The sequence below is a fragment of the Mastacembelus armatus genome, chromosome 6 (genome assembly GCF_900324485.2).
Source record: "Mastacembelus armatus chromosome 6, fMasArm1.2, whole genome shotgun sequence".
NCBI lineage: Eukaryota > Metazoa > Chordata > Actinopteri > Synbranchiformes > Mastacembelidae > Mastacembelus > Mastacembelus armatus.
The window spans coordinates 17,483,237-17,501,514 of record NC_046638.1 but is presented as its reverse complement, the minus strand read 5'-3'; the positions used below and the strand labels follow the sequence as shown (position 1 = coordinate 17,501,514).

General features: G+C 39.4%; 1 long non-coding RNA gene across 1 annotated transcript in view; it reads right to left on the bottom strand.

The window, feature by feature from the left end:
* Window positions 1-714: 714 nt before the first annotated feature.
* The window catches only part of LOC113133317 (uncharacterized), a 29,825-nt gene continuing 12,261 nt past the window's right edge, over window positions 715-18,278 (bottom strand). The window contains exons 2-3 of the long non-coding RNA XR_003295977.1: window positions 8,373-8,450; window positions 715-1,428 (exon numbers count right to left, since the gene is read on the bottom strand). This is a non-coding gene — a long non-coding RNA (uncharacterized LOC113133317). The remainder of the gene's footprint in view (window positions 1,429-8,372; window positions 8,451-18,278) is intronic.

The window sequence follows — 18,278 nt, the reverse complement described above, 5'->3', positions numbered from 1 at the left end:
AGGGAGGAGGAGCAGTAGGACGGAGGAGGTCTGGCCTGCAGGGTGTTCCATCATGTCTCTAGCCACCCTAGACAAAAATATACTTCTCTACTTCTTCTCCTTTCTCCTGCTCTGCTTGGGTCCCTCTGCTACCTGCAGTTTTCTCAGTGCTCTTTTGTTTTCTTTATTCCAACTTTTGCATTTCTCTTTCTCACCTTGCTTATTCTATCTCTTTCTCAGTCTCTCTTTTTTTCACTCCTTTCAGTCCATTGTCTGTGTCTGCCTGTTTCACTGCGGATCTGAGAGCTACCCGGTGAATGGTACTTTTGTTGAGTTTAAAGCCCTCCTCTGTTGCTGTTCCTCCCCACATTTACTTCAGACATGAAGTTTCCAAAGTTGGGATGCAAAGTTTTTCATTTCTTTGTGGTGAATGATGAAATCTTAATAAAAAACATGAAAAAAGACAGCAGCAGAAGATGCCATGTGGCCATTCCAGTGAGAGTGTAGTGCTCACGCTATCACCTTCTTGACGCCAGTGCTGCAGTTAGGGGGGGGTTCTACCAAGTCTGACTGATATGGTATCTACAATTCACAAAAAGGCCTTGCTGTGCTCCACTCTGTCCCCACTCACATGAAAAAATAAAAAACATAAACCTAAAACAGTGAAATCAAAGCATCACAAGCGAATCTGCTGAAGTCTTCATACGGAAAGATTTCTATGCTGAGGGTTCATCCGAGGACGATGCTGTACTGAGGAAAAGTGAAAGTGGTGGATGGAGTGATGTGCAGAGGGTGTAATGAAAAAAAAGGGACAAAACCAATCAGCCCCAAATCTCATCTTCTCTCCAGCTGGCTTTGTGAGGGTGATGGGAGGAAGTGTGGGGGCAGCATCTGTCCTGCAGCCCAGTGTGTCTGTGTCAGTGTGTCTGTGTGTGTGTGTGTGTGCCTGTGATTTAATGTGTATGGTACTCAGCTAGGGTTGCACACCGTCTGCCAGTTTCACTAATTTAATTGTGTTCTACAGCTGTGCCGCTGTGTGTATCTGTGTGTGGACACCCTATTGGCTGGTGGCACAAGTTTCATGGGGCTGGTGAGCTCGAGGTGACTGCTGCTTAGCGCTAATCTGCTAAACTGTAATCTGAGGGTAAGACCCCTACAGTGCCCACTTTCTGCCAGCTGTCTGGTCTGCCCATGTTCATCTTATGCCCTATAAACACCTGCCTAACTCACCTGCACCCACAGGGATCCTAGTTATAGCCCATTTACTGCAATAATAACCAATTTTGCTGTGTGTGTGAAGGTGGTATGTGTGTGTCACCACTACTTCCAGTAAAGGTATGAAGATGAAAATATCATGATGAAAAGTCCATGTGTGCACATTGTCTGCTGTTCAAGGATGTCTGACTGCCATGTCTGGCCTGAAGTCTGGCTCCCTGTTCTGTGGGAGACCTGCAGAGACAGAGAGAAAGAGATAAAAGACAGAATGTCCTTTACTGCCATTAGCCTCATTGACCATATTGACATTTTAAATCCTGCTCTCCTTTACCACTTTCATGTTTTTCCCTACTTCTAATTCACAACTTCTCTACTCGCAATCTAACCTAGCTCACCTAAGTTTATCATGTCTATTTATATTTGTCTCCAGTGGCCCTGTTTTTCTTTCTATAGTTTCAGCTGTTGTTTCTCATTCTTCCTTTCATGCTTACTCTTCTTGCTCACTTAGTCTGTCAAGGTTGTCTGTCATATGGGGCAAACAAAGAACAAACTTCTGTTTTGCCCTTTTCCCTGTTTGTGTGTCTGTTGATTGGTAAATTTCAGAAATTTACTATACTGAATTGGAAAGGTTGCAGTAGATTCAGGAGACAAATTAGAGGTAGAAGAGAATAAGAAGCAGAAAAACAGACCTTCCATGCAAAACTCCCCGATCTGGTTGCCATTGGTTTATTGCTGCTGTACATGATGACCTTGGTTCCATAGGGGATATTTGCTAAGGTCACTACAAATTACCAACAGGTCCCAACCTTTACCATGATCACATTGTTTCAATTTAGCAAGATAATTATTGCAAAGTTCATCTGATTTCTGATCCATTTAGTCATGCTCAATAACATCTGTCACTACGTTTTTAGGGACACATTTTGCACATCTGCAAAGTAATGGAGCCCTGTGATGGACTGGTGACCTGTCCAGGGTGTACCCCTGCCTTTCACCCAAAGAGAGCTGGGATAGGCTCCAGCAGATCCCCGTGACCCTACTTAGAAATAAGCGGGTATAGATAATGGATGGAAAGTAATGGAGAACAATAAAAAAAAATTTTTCTGCTGCCAAACGTGGCATATTGGTTGAAGAAGAAACATTTTTGGGACTACAGGCATTTATTCAATCGCTAAGAAAAACATCCGTAGTTATGCAAATATAAATAAATACAATCAGCTCAAAAGAAACATCAGTGATTGCATAGTCATGACAAATCAATGTGGTATACTTGACTAAATTGCTGCTTTGAACAGGTAAAGAAAAATGTTGCAGTCCTTTAGTAAGTGATTATACTTTGCCTGAAAAAGGGTCATAAATCCTTAGGAAGTACCACCTGTGTGTTTTCAATTAATGTACTGAGGTGTATTGTACTCAGCTAATTACAGAGAGCATGCCTCTCTTTCTTGATACCAATATACCCACCTACCCATCCACCCAGCAATAAATGGTTATTTTTTATCACTCTATTTTTGATGCATTGCCATGGCAGCCAGCAAGTGATGTGAGGTTGTTACGGCAACACAAACCACAGAGTCCCCAACCTTGACCCATTTAATCAGTGCAAGAAAACTAGTACAGACTTTACTCTCCTTCAGTTACATATTTCTAGATTTGTTGTATATATTGTGCCTTTCAAGGACGAAGAATTGCACACATCTGGAACTGCTGCGCTGGCAGTTTTTCATAACTTCACTGATGTGACAATAGCAAGAAAACAACAGCCAGACACACACATGCCAACATACACAGAGTCATAGAGCTTGTGTCACTACTACATCTGTATTTCTCCTAATAAGGTGCAAATTTCCAATATAAACTTAAGCTGGTTGGTTTTTCTACCAGTTATACTTGAGGAAAATCACCATCATTCAGGTTGTTTTATTGTTAGCACTCCTTATATTTGTTATTGAAGCTAAGGGATACAATTAATTTCAGCATGAAACTCGACTCTGCCCCTAATGTTTTAAGAAGAAATTTGCCAAATGCAACTAAGGGCATAGTTAATTATGTTCATCATCATTATTCTTGTGAAAAAAAAGGACAGGTTGCTGTTCTGTATATCAGCAGTTAATGGAAAAAGATGTCAGTATTTTCCACGGCAATTCCCACTGTTATCCATAGTGTCCATTAGAGTCAATACAGCTTCAAAAACTCATCATGACACTTTTTAGTAAACATGCTCATTACTGCACAGCAATCCCCACTCGCTGTTGTGCAAGAAAACACAGTTAATCTACAATGCATTGATGTTAGTGGAGTCCAACACATACTGCAACTCAAATCTAACATGTTTTTCATCAGACCATAGATATCACCTGTCTACATGATATCATGTTTGTTCACCTTGGGAGCAAATATCAGTATGTAATCTTGACACCTCTGTGTTTTGCATTGTCTCAGGTTTTTGTAAACAGCTTTGTATTTGAAACGGTAACATTTCTCTTGCGTTGTTTTCAGTCCAACTTTAACATGTGCTTTAACCTGCCAATCATCTCCCCCACATTCCCTACCTTTCCACTCTCCATTTTCTGCTTTAGGCATATCTATTGTCATACTCCTGGAAGTTTGATGCCATCACATTTTTACAGCCAGCAATTATCACCCAACATACTCCTGCCAGCTTTCATTCTGTAACAATGGTCCTTAACAGGTGTCAGAAAATTTCTACCTCCTGTTGAGTGCTCTCGTCTATGACGCCCTCAGACTACTCAGTTTCACCTCCTCTCTTCATTCTGTAGGCGAGGGTGTCTAACTACTGAACAAAACAATGACTAACTGGTGCACAAATCTATCCACATGCAAGTGGCATTCAGGCACTCACTGCTCCAAAGCCCAGGCGACATGCTCCACAGTGTATGCAAGTGGTAGACAGTCCTGGCACTCCTGGCAGCAGTTTTACTCCACAGTTCTGTGCACTGCTGAAGAATAGTGACTGCCAGCATTATTATTGCTGACACTAAAAACCTACGCAGGGAAACGGACACATCTGCTCCAGGTACACAGACCATGAAAATGATAAAATAATGTCCTACACATTTAAAAGGATACGATATTCTAGGTTCTTGTTAATGTCAACAAATCCAATGTAAAGGTATTGGCAGGTATTGCCTGCAAAGCTTGATATAAACTATTTCTGTGTGCCATAGAGGTCCATTGTTGTCAACAAAACAAAGACTGTTCAGACCAACTTTAGCCCAGTGTGAAAAAATGCAGCTATGTCATTCATTTAAATGAGAGCAGTCTGGTGGTGCAGTGGGGGTGCCAACACAGGCTTAGCATTTGCTGCAATGTAACATTATCTGGCACATCACCGCTTTGGCGTTTCAGATATGTGCAAGTACACATTCCCGGTGGTTTAGCTTGTTGTGCGTTTATTTCTTTTTATCTATAATCAACGCGACAAAGGATAAAATGGTGGCCAGTGTCATAACGTCACGAAACACAGGTCTAATTTCTAGAGGCCAGTGTGGTGACATTAATTAATAAAAGCTAATTTGAAAATTGTACCCCAATGGTGCTAAAAGAAAATTCACAAGTTCAAATTAAAATTTATGCCACACCATAAAAAACAGGGGGGGGGGGGGCATGGTAACTAAAGTCAAAATACAAAAGAAGAGGTTTTGCACATCCACACTTTCTGTAGTCATGAACAATGGTTGTTGAAGCATTTCAGTCTGATTCAAAGTGGTGAACAAACCACTCACCATCCATACAGCCATGATGCTACTGTGCTGAAACCATAATGAGCCACACTGTTGCACTGGGTGACATGTTCCTACGGATTAATGACATTTATCATATCTTATAGCTTATGATCCTTTATTACTGTATTCTCATTTTAAACAGGAAATATATATTTGTCAGCCATTTTACATGTAAGCCATGAAGGACTAAATGAACTTGGTGCTGAAAGCCATTATCATTTTAGTCATTGAATCCTGTTCTTACTAGTTTGGATCTGCTAAGTGACCAGCAAAAGCAATTACCTACTTAAGCCACTTAAGATCTGGGTGCATATGGAGTATACCTCTGTATCTGTGTGGCTCCCCTTCCAGGTTTAATTAACATTGTTAATTACTTTAACCACTCGCCTTAACAGTTGCTGTCACAAAGCATGTTGCTGTCAGTCAGCCTGGATCTCAGCTGTCTTCATTTTCTCCGTCTCCACTTTCTTTTACTCTAAAGAAAGGCATCAGCAAAATTGTGCCGTGGAAACTTTTGTTATTCATAGCTGTTATCATGACACCAATCACTTTTCATAATCTGCAGTACCCCCCCCCAACCTCCTCCTCTGCTACCATGCTTCTGATTATTTCTTATTTCTCCCTTTATTTCTCCCCTTCTCCTCCAGTCATGACCTTGGGTATGTTTCTGCCGATGACAGGTCGATGCCAACATTACATGGTGTCCATTAACACAGCCCAGCACACACATACACACACATATTGTCTCTATCGCTTCCGTCTTGTTCCCCCCTGGGTGTCCATCATCAAAGTTGAAGCGTCTGGCAACAGCAGTTAATCTCATAGATTTTTTTTAAAGGTTTAAACCGGTTCTAATAATTTCCCATCACTTTTTTCTCCTTGCTCTCCCCCAGTTTTCTCTCAGCCTTACTTGCCATCCCATTGTCATTGTTTTTCACCGTTACCCACCATCACCCCTCTATTTCTTTCCACTTCAGTCACCACTGCGAATGGCGCCCGTCAGAAGCAATAAAGTTCAGCCATTTTGGTTGTTACAGGTGCCCATTTCGTCCCTCCCTTTTCCCCTCCTCCTCTTTACTCCTCCTTCTCCCTTTCTTCTTTGTATATTGGCTGTGTTTGGCATTTAGCAATATCAGTGCTTCGCCATATTTTGAAACAAGAGAGGCCACCACTCCACCAACATAAATTATATATGTATATCTCAATGGGCAGTTTAAGTATAATGTGATGATATTTCTTCTTCACCCTGCCTGGATCTATTCAATGTCTGCAGTCTCGGTCGACTTCCACCTTCTCTCTGTTTGTTTCCTTTTAATATTTTCACTGGCTTTTCTTTTTTTCTCTCAGTGATCTTTAACTGTCCTCTCTCCTTCTCCACAATTACTGTCGCTAAAAACACTAGTGATGATACCACGGCTGCAGCTGATATTTTTTGTCATGTATCACCTCATCCTGGTCTCTTTTCTGATGAAGTGATGCTGAGTATTTGGTTCCGAAAAGACACACATTGGTCGCAGAGACCATTCACGCTGCTGTGTCACTAACTAAACACTAACACACTAACCAGCCAGAGACATGTTAGTCAGCCACAATAGCTCCGCAATGGGATTTTAATGATTACTGTACTGATATGTACCGTTTACTGTTATCTGCCTTTAGAGCTGTGCATCATTTCAATTCAGTGTTCACTTCAACTGACCATTTAGCAAGATCATATAGAAGATTTTACCAAGGAACTAACAGACTATATAGATATTCTCTGTACCTCTCCTACACTACTGTTTCCTCAAACCTCTAAGCCATTCTGCTGAGCATGTGTAGAGTGTTTTATGGGTGTTAAATAAAATTTGATGGTGCTAATAAATCATAATAGTTTCCTCCATTTTGGATTATGGAAATTTGCCTTGTCCCGTGAGTACGTCCACTAATTGTGCCGATTCCATTGAAATAAATTGTTTTCACTGCAAAATTTTGAATGCTGGTGTGACTGAGCCTTTACTCAGGACACTAGATGACTACTTCTCTGCATTTTACTAAACATTAGTTCACTTATTTCTGAGAGAACTAATACCATAATCGGGCGATTGGATAAAATGCAGCTGACAATGGAATATAAAAATACCACAAAACTATCCAGTACACATCATAAAAACAGAAATATTATGGGATACATAGACACTGATTACAAGTTGTAGACTGACTTCTTGTAAGATCATTACACTGTTGATGGTTTGGAGTTTTAAGTGGATACAGAGGTTTATCAAGTGTGAAATAGGCTGATGAAAACTTTTGAACTTGTGGTCACGGTCTCCTCTAATACCCAAGAAAAGTCTGCTACCAGAAAACAGGAGTCTTGACCTTGACTTGTCTAATGCAGAAGTTAAAAGGCTTGTCTTAAAAAAAAACACACAACTTAAACACCTTTGGCATCAGCCTGGATTGCTTCAGACAAACACCCCTGACTGGCTGTATTTGCAATCTGGATACATAAAGAGTCAGGAATGACACACTAAAAAAAAAGAAACATTAAAAGGATGAAATTAACAAGATGAGAAAATAATGTCCATTTTTATAAACACCAAGCAGAAAGCCTCCGTCTGCAACTGGGCTGTAGTCATGGTAACCCTCTATCTGTATCTTATAGAAAGAGATTATTCTTTCATTACTGCCTTCAGCTAATTGTGTCATGCAGCCACTCTAATTACACAAAATTACTGTAAAAACCTAGTCCTAAAAGTTTAATTGGCCTGATACATGTTCCTTGTACTTAATCAGCCCATTTATATGTCCCAGTGTGTTTGCTGATCAAATATTTTGATTTAAGGGCTCTGATTTACTCTGATTTTATCATGTTTCTAAACCAGAATTGCTACAGTCTTCAATCTAGACTACTTATCGAGACTGATGAAGTGGCTCATCGGAAGTCATTTCATATTTGCACACTTCTCAGACAGGGATGGGGGCATTGCAAGGGGTGGATGTGGCTTAAACAGGACTGTTTAATAATCTAAAAACCACAAGTTATCAATCTGATCAAGCATCTAGTTTGGATAGACCACAATAACCAAGCAAATGGCAAGCTGTACACTGTAGTCTGTGCTGTAACAAAACAGCTTTCAAAACCAAAACGTAACAGAGGTTATAAACCGTTGTAACAAATTCTCATACTAAAACTTTTATTTGTGATGTAAAAAATAATCTGAAGCAGCTCTCAAAACCCAAAACTCATTGATTTAAACGTTATCGTTATTACACTTGTCCAATCTCTTCCAAGCTAATAAAAGCATTATATTCCAACTTCCAATAAATACAAATGCAATTGTACATTAACCAATTAAGAAAAATGGTAATTCAAGTAAGGTATGGATTCAAACGAAAAGTGAGCTGGTGAAATAAAACATTATTACAATAGTGAAGAGGTAGCTCTCTTACCTCCTGTTTGGAGGGTAAATAATCTTCGTCTCCCTATAAACCCCAGGTAGTGTCTTTCATAGTTGTGTGCAATAATACCTGAAAGAGAGATGGTGAAGGTTTCACATTTAGTGTGAGGTGAAGTCTAAAATCACAGACAGTCAGAAATCTTTGAAGCAACTAATCCATTAAAATCTTTACAAAAAATTCATAAAGCTTTCAAATAAATTCTAGCTGACACAGGAAGCCAGTGCAAGCCAAAAAGGATGGCTGTTATGTGGTCCCTCATTTTTGTCTTTGCCAAGACCCTGACAGCAGCATTTTGAATAATTCGAAGCTCTGCAAATGCTGAGTGCAACTTCCTAGTTTAGTACTGTCAGCATGCCTATAATTAGAGGAGCCTTGGTCCTATGGCAAAGGATCGCTTTAGAATAAAGTCTCATCACCTGAAAAAACATGCACTGTACTGCTGCCTGGTTTTCTGCCATAAATAATCATAAATCATTTGATCTGATCTTTATCAAAATCCCAAGTACAAACACGACGCAACTGAACTGATAACACAAAAACAATTCTACTCTTTCATATGTTCAATGAACAAACCCAGTCAAAGTCCCTACTGCTGGTGAAAGTAAATTAACCTTTGGATTCAATGATTGCTGCTAAGTGGCAGAAAGTAACCTTTACTCAAGTATATTGAAGGGTACATTCATAAACCTTTTTATTCTCAGGAAGTTCACACGCTACACAGAAGTATGTAAAGTAACTCAAATTATATGTTAGTTAACATTAGCTCCACCTTTACCAGCTGCAACATTCAAATGATAAACACAATAATGCAACAAAAAATATGGTGAAATAATATGCAATATGTTAATGTGAGATGTCCTATTGAATACTTTTACTTTTGATATTTCACTGCTAGTACTTTTGTACTTTTACTTAAAGTTTTACATGCAACAGAGTATTATTACACTAGTTTAAGTATCTCAGTGGTGGTCGCACCTCTGGCAGCAGTGACCCGAAAACATTCACTTGTAGCTGTGTATCCTTGATCCTTAAACAACTGCTTCAGTCATCATCAGTCTACAAAACATTTTCCTAATAGAGTTGTGGAGTGTCAAGAATTGGAAAGTTTACGGTACATAGTGATAGAACCAAAAAATACAATATTGTTGTCAGTGCAAAATCTGTAAAATCACAAACTGTAAACATACAACAATCACCTGGAATCTCTAAAAACGTAATCTATGTCATGAGGTGGATTTTTCAGTTCCAGTTTTTGGACTTTTATTTTGGTTAGTTCCTGTTTCTTTCTGTATTGATCCCAGGTAGCTTTATGTTTATTAGTGATATTATTTTCACTTGTGTTAATTAGTGTTTTGCTTCTGAAAGTATTTATACCTCTTGAGTTCGTTTGTTCTCTGTGGAAACATTAGCACTGTTTGTACTAGTGAGAAGAGGAGTTTCTGTCCTGTTCTGTTCTGAAACGCCGAGTGGCGTTAATGTTTTGCCTGCCTGCCTGCCTGCCGAGTGGCGGAGAATTTCCCTGTGTTTTTTGTGCCTGAGCCCTGGACGATCCAGGGGAAATAAAGACCTGCTTGTTCTGCATTTGGGTCCCACCTCTCCTCCTTCAACATCACCATCAGATCATAACAATTTATTTCTTTGTTCTTTGTTTTTTTTTTTTTGGAAAGCACTGGCTTCCTCTGTGATATCCAGTTGTGGACATTATATTCCAGGCAACTATGAAACATTTTACACTTTTTACACCTTTAGTTGTTTCTGTGGGCTTCTTTCTCATCTCACTGTGATCTACTGTGATCATTGTGTCTGCACCCCACTCCCAATAAGCTACAATACTAAATAATGTCCATTTCAAAAAAAAAAAAAGTCTTAAGCTGTGGACTGATAAACATCAGAACTATTTTAAATTGCTTTATTTAAGTCAGCAGGCATGATTCACATCAGCAGGCATGATTCTTGAGAATAACAAATTAAAAATGTGAATGTTTTATACAGTAAAACTAGCTCTAAGCCACATACATTGACTGACTCCAGGTTGTGCTAACTCCTGACTCCAATTAGCTTTTGCTGAAGTCATTAACCCAGAGGTTCCCACACAGTTTCCCACCTACAGGTTGAGGGTTTTTTAAGTGATAAGTTCAATATGGACAAGAACTATATTACAAATTTTTTATTGCATCTTTGATAAATACATGCTCATATTTAAACATAAATACAGATAATTCCAGGCAGTTCACTTACTTGCTCTTACAATTGTATAAATGATCCATCCAGCCATTATCTGAACTACAACAGGCTCAAACCCAAAACCATTTCCCTGGGAAATGACCACTACACCATTGTGCCAGCTTGAATACATTATTAATGTTAAACTTTAAATTATTCAGAAACCTGATTATCTCTGTAAGGTAGTTTCTAGATTTTTTCACACTGTATAATATCACATATTTGTGCATGCACTTTAGTGAGTCTGCTGCATATGAGGCTCACTCTATTAAAACAAATTAAATTAGCAAATTAATTCAGTTCAATTCAACTTTATTACAGACTCAAGGTCCAAATCAACAACAACAAAAAAAAAAAAGACAAGACAATACACAACAATAAAAGACCATACAATATAGGATCATACAAGAACACAGTCATACCAATGTTTGGTAATATGTAATACTGAACTTAATTTTTGTTAAAACCATGATTATTTCATTGTAAGATGGCCTTATCACAGGCACAAAGATTATTACCAAACAGTTTAAAGACAACACTCTTACCGGTATTACATCTAATGTCATATTCCACACCATACTTTGAACAAATATTAAGCAGCTGTTGGAGACCAGCACTACTTGGACTATAGATGACAAGATCATCAGCATACATAATATGGTTCACAAGTGTGTTTCCAATCGTACACCAAGTATTACAAGCTTTCAGCTGCTTTGATAGATCATCAATATACAGATTAAAGAGAAGTGGAAACAAGATTCCACCCTGGCTAATGACATCGCTGACCCCAAACGGGGCCGAGAAACTATTGTCCCATTTTACCTGGATGGACTGGTGGGCATGCCAGTAAGCCAGAAACCTCATAATGTATTCAAGCACCCTTCTTTCTCAAACAGCTTCTTGATGATTAGCACGATCACAAGCGTTAGAAGCATCAATACAGCACATATAGAATTTTGACTTCTGTATTTGTTTACAATTTCCTTTAAGGCATATATGACATACAAGTCTGTGCTACATTTGGCTGATTATCTTAATTATATGAATTAAATTAATCATTTGATGCAGATTTCCTGAAATTCATTCTGACACTGAAAATCTATGAAAACTTTTGGAGATGTTTTCTAATTAGAGTAAATAAATCCACCTTATGCTTTTTTATATTGATGGACAGTCATGTTTTCAGAGGTCAGCGAGGTGGAAACTTTTTTGCATTGGAGATGAAAGCACTAAAATCTCAGGAACTGACAATGAATCACAGAGATAATCACGCCAGATGGGAATCTACATACTGAGGACCAACGCAAAGTAAACAGGATGTTCCAAGCATAGAGAATTAAAATAGTGAAGACATACAGCAGCAACAATGTCAAAGCCATTTTCTAACAGAGGTCAAGCAAGCATTCAGTGTTTCAAAGTATGAGTTTATTCTCCAGGTTTGAATTAATTTAAGATGTCAACTAGTTTTGACTGAAATTCATTGAAATGAGCCCAGCTGTTCATGAGAGTATTGTCATTGGTGAGTAAATTAAGAATTGCTGTTTTCAGCAGGTTTGGCCATTAATCAGCAGTCAGACTGAGAGAAGGGCAGCTGAAGGAACGCTAGATGTATGTGAGGAGGCTCGGGAAGCAATTAGTAGCTCCCCAGTGGCCAATTAAGCACATTTTCAAACATCTTTCTCTAATAATGTGTGAATGTGTTTGTGTGTCACAGAAGCGCATTTTATCTGTAATTTTGCCAGAGTGAGACAGACAGAGAACGAAATGCAAGTGAGAATAAATGTGTGATCTCACTGTTGAGGAGACTGAATGAAGTGATGAACGTTCACTCCCCTGCTGTGCAGCTAGGAGGTGCCAGAGGTCACAAATATGTTTCTTTTTCTATTAGCAACAGATTTCTGAACCAAGCTATGAACATCTTTACTGTACTCCAGTTGGCAGTAACTTCAGCTACGGTTTTATGATGGTGATAAATACAACATCAATGGTGGGGAGATGTCATCATTCCTTCAATATATGGTGTACACCTAAATGTGGGAAAATAAGGATTATAGTCAGATTGTAAAAAACAAGGGAATAAATTATTAACAAGTTGAAAAAAATGTAAAAGGCTGCAGACAGCTAAAAAGTTCCTTTTCAAATTGGTGCTGATCAGTGCACTAATAAGAACAGGGAGGACTTTGTCTTGCAGGACTCAGCACTGGGACTGATAAATTAACTCACCAGGGTACTGAACTAAGCAGTCCACATGTTTAAGATGATGTGCAAGTTATAGCTAACAAAGACCAATCCCTAACTTTGTTCCTACTTGCTTATACAGCACAGCTTGCAAAAAAATGAATGCAGTATGATCCCCAAGTCATTATTGTGCTATGTTATTATTCCAACACACTTGAGCTTGAACACTGATATCACTAACTTATGGTGAAGGAAAAGTGTTGGAAGTATGCATCTGATGCATGCATCTTACTATTTCACAGATTGCATTTTAACAGTGTAGGGGCTCTCACAGCCACACAGACTTGCAGTGATGATTTGACAGGATGTCACGTAACTTTATCGGACAATGAAATCACCCAGTTCTCTTTGTGCTGTGATGCTGCAGCTGTAAAGGTCTTTTAATTCCAAATCGTCAACAAATCCTGTTTCTTTCTTTGGTTCACTTATATTGGAGAAGTTTTGTTTGCTGTCTGAGATAGTCTGATTAACTGTGGGTTACTCAATGCTAAAAGATGCATACTAGCACTGAAAGCTTAGTGGATTTTTATTGCACCTCCAGTGTTGTTAGTTTCTGAAGCACTGCATTGTGGGTTTGTTAGCAGAATTTCGTTTTTTTTTTTTTTGACAGTTTTTTCTGTGGTCCCCAAGTGGCCAACTTTACAGCATGAGCCCCTGAGCACAAAGATAAGCTAACCAGACAGCACATTAGACAGCACTTTGTTTACAGGCACACTGTAAACAAAGTGTTTGACTTCAGGCCTGATCTTACTTTTAATTTTACAGCCCCTCCATCATCAATCACAGCAAATCATAAGGCACCACTGAAATGTCATCGGCTCACTCTCACAGCTATAACGACGTTCTGCCAAACTCACATTCTTTGAGGTGAACTTGGCCGTGACGGCAACACAAGCCAGCAGAAATGGTTTGATTTATTGATTTATTTATTTTTACATGTGCTAATCTGTCTATTATGTTAAACCAAGCTATTATTAAATTCTGTAATAATTAATGAAGCCTATTAAAGCAACACGTCACAATTCATAATGTGACATTCACTCTGTCCTGCTGGTAACCTCAGATATGGCCACATTTTACTGCCTGTGCGGTGCTGTATGACTTTGGCAACTTGTATTTAATTTAATTTAATTAGGTTGAATTATTAAGTGTGAAATGGTAAAACAGAAGGCGAAGTATTGGATTTGTTAGGCTGTTAAACTTGCATGATGACTTGTTCTGTTTGATGATAAAAGGTAACGAAACACGGCAAACAACTAATTAATTTAAGAACAAAACCAGCTGCTGTTTTTTTTTTCTTCTTGTTTTTCATTTCATCAATGTCTATTACTCAGACCAGAATTTAACAGTAGAGTTATACTACTAATGAACTAATAATGAGAGGTGAAAAACAAACCTAACTAATGGGGCATCTCTACACGGGAAAGAAATCCGTGTGGGTAATACTGAAAAGATGCATTTCATTACCTCTTACCTTGGGGAAATCACATGAAAAACACCATGTGATCCCTGTGACCCTAAATAGGAATAAGCAGGTATAGATAATGGATGGATGAGTGGTGATAATGTATATTACTTGTGAAAAACTACTTGACAGTTCACCAAAAAGACAAATTGCAAGATTAATGCATGAAGCCATGCCAAATATAAATCTAAAAATGGGATGCAGCATAAACGATAGAACAGTGGTTTAGTGGTTAGCACTGTTGCCTCACAGCAAGAAGGTCCTGGGTACGTAACCCAGCAGGGCCTTTCTGTGTGGAGTTTTCATGTTCTCCCTGTGCTTGTGTGGGTTTTCTCCAGGTACTCTGGTTTCCTCCCACAGTCCAAAAACATGTATGTCAGGTTGATTGGTGACTCTAAATTGCCCATAGGAGTGAGTGTGAGTGTGTGAGGTTGTTTGTCTCTATGTGGCCCTGTGATGGACTGGTGACCTGTCCAGGGTGTACCCCTGTCTTCCACCCAAAGAGAGCTGGGATAGGCTCCAGCAGATCCCCACAAGGGTTTGGAAGAAAGTAGCTGAAGAAGTTGGTTAGCTACCCTTTGACAGCTTAGCCCAACCAGTCATTTCCTATGATGATTAATCTGACCCCAGCCTTAACCCAACTAGTTACTGCTGCCTGTTCCTGAGCTGCACATCATAATGGCATAAAGAAAATGTCAACTATGTTAAAAAATTGGTTGAAATTGTCCTAATATGTGTGGTCTACCATGTTTTTATAATGGTTTACGATTTGAAAGTCATCACTGTGCAGCCACTTTAAGACAAGACTGTGAGTAGCAGCACAACATTATGTTAATTATGGACATACCAAATTACAAATACTTATTCTTATTACTACTTTATTATTTTACAAATCTGTACCTATCTGTCATGACAGCGGCTAGTGGGCAGTGCCACTCCACCACCAGATAGACAGGGTGACCTGATCATTCCCACACTGAGAATTGGTGAAGGTAGACTGCTGGATTATTCCCAGGCCATCACTGAGTTACTAGTTCTGCATTCTTCTGTTGGTTGGTTGTGTTTATTAGACTTTTGCCTGTTCCTTTGTTAACTTTTTGGATTTCAGACTGGTCATCTGTTGGATTATTGGACTGTGTTTATCAGACCTCTTGTTGCATTGTGGACTTCTCTCAAGATCATAGAGCATGTGTTCTTTGAGGTCTTATGGCATTTTAGACAGAGTGGGCGTCATTACAGGGAGGCACCAACGGACATTATAGTATATGTTGGTCAGTCACTGAACCCCTGGTCCTTGCCATCCTCATCCCTTACAGAGGCCTCTATTATCCAGTCAGGCCAGTGACTCAAACATCTCTCAGCTCCCATTTCAGTCGAACCCTCTCCTGTGAGTGGGTCCAGTGCTCCAGCTTCTCTCTCTGACACTATCTACTTGAATATTTTACTGTAATGTCCTAGCATCCACCCTTGTTCAGGGTGGATAAGCATTTCCTTTTCATGGCCTGCCTTCTTAACACCGACAAACAGTTATCCTTCAATCTTTCCCAAAAGTTTCCATATCACTCTAATTTGTCTCACTGCCTCTCTTCTTTATTCTCACTTGGGTCCTCCCCTTAGTATATTTCCTTTGATTCATTTTTATCCTTTTGTCCTCCCTCTCAGTGCGTCCTTACTGTCTTAAATCTGATAGCACAGATATATACTTGACCATGGACTCATTACTCTGGAGTAAAAGGACATGGTTGTCTCTATTCAATTGTTCACTCAACTTTCCCTTGCTGGATTTATGAGTCATTACATGCTGTATCTGAATTGGATCGCATCGCATTTGTCCAGTCCCTTGAAAAAAATGGGTGCACTTAAAGAGCACTTACAATATTTCTTGCCCAACAGCTGAATGCAGTTGAAGAGGCCTATCACAAAAAACAATCACCTCTTTCTCCTACTTTCATGTCCTTGCTTCATTTCCTCTTCTGTTTCTCCATCCACCTTAAATCATTTCAATTAATCTCTACATGGCCACTTTCACCCTTTCTTTTAATAATCTCTCCCTCTCAATTGTCTACATACGCTTTGTATGGAAGGGCTTTTTATTTACACTGAACAGTCACAGTGAACAGTAAAATCGCTGGCAGATGAAGTGGCACCCATCAAGTTGTCAGATATATTGGGTTGGTTGGTTGATTGGTTGGTTGGTTGGTCGGTCGGTCGGTTGGTTGGTTGGTTGGTTGGTTAGGTTGTTGGTTCTTTAAGTTGATGTGTTGGAAGCAGGAGTAAGAATCTGAGCAACTCTGACAAGGACCAACCTGTGATGGCCTTACAACTGGATCAGAGCATCTCCACAGTGCCAGGTTTTGTAGGGTGTTTCCAGTAAGCTGTTTTCAAAACCTACTAGAAGTGGTCCTAGGAAGGACAACTTGTGAACTGGCAACAGGATTATATGCACCCAAGGTTCACTGATGGAAAAGGCAGCAAAGGATAGCCTGTCTGCTCTGATCCCATAGAAACGCTACTGTGCTACCCCTTCTACTTTAGCCTAAATTGCTGAAAAAGGTCATGCTGTTGATGACAGACAGGTGTACATACAGTACAAAACACTGCTTGCTGCATATAGGGTTATGTAGCTGCAGACCAGTCAGAGTCTATGGTATCACATGGTGAACCCTGTCCACCGCCAAAGGCGCCTAAACTAGGTATGTCAAGACTGGACCACGGGGCACTGAAAAGGTGTCTGATGAATCATGTTGTCTTCATATCAGCTGGATGGCCAAATGCATTTATCTCAAGAGGTGTTTGCCTTTGCAAAAGAGGCAAGCGGGTGAAGGTGGTGTGATGCTCTGTGCAATGCTCTGCTGGGAAAAGTTGGGTGCTAGTTTTTTACTTTGTGTATGGTAGCATGCCCTGCCACACTGCAAAAGATCAGGAATGGTTTAAAAAACACACCAAACACTTCAAGGTGTTGCCTTGGCCTCCAAAATCTAAATGGGTTGTTTTGTGTGTTTCTGTAAGTAACAAACAGTGTGAGTTATTCTTCCTTCCTCCTCTTCTTCCACTTCCACTTGTCTCTCCTTCAGGTTTTGAATTCATTCAAACATCTCATGCCCGTCTGTGACATTCACACCAGTATTTGTTACAAAACAGGTCACATTCACACCCTATTATCGCTCACATGCCTCATGACAATACTTTCACACACAATCAAACACTCCCTTGTCATAGCTGTCATACTGCCTTACATTTAAATCTTAATTACTCCCTGTAACTCAGGGAATAGTTGCGTCTTTTCTTCCGTCATATTCTTTGAGCCTCTTAACACTGAAAACCTGTTACATAAACCTGTGCTACATTTCCTCCTTCTACCCTTTTTGTTTTTTAATCTTTGCATATAATTCTCTCTAGAATTTGCATTTAGGTGATTGTTGCCTGACCTACGTGCACTTCACAGCACTGATCAATTTGATTCCTTTTAAAGTTACGTATTAACAGCTTTCATAATTGCGATTCTACATCGGCAGAAACCATGTTTAATTGTGCCAAATGCTGGTGCAGTTGGTGATGGTGACTGTTTAGCATTTGAGACATTTCATGCTTAATATCTCTAAAGGCCAACAGAAATTGCTCTTAACAAACTTCAAATTAAAAAGTGTTTATGACTATTTAGAAAATTACAGCAGCACTTAGATTTGCCTGCTGTGAGACTGGGTACCATCTGAACATTGAAAAATGGCAGAAAAGGCTGCAGTCACGTAAATAGGCCTATAACCAGGCAAAGCAAGACAGCTTCTTTTCTATAGCACGTTTCATACACCGAGGCAATTCATAGTGCTTTATGGAGGCAAATAACTACATTAACATAAAACAATATGCATTAAAGACCAAAATAAAGTCTTCCCTCCCCTTCCCCTACAGCATCATAAAGCCATTAAATGCATATTTAAGACCTTACTGAAAACATAAATGAGTTAATGTTA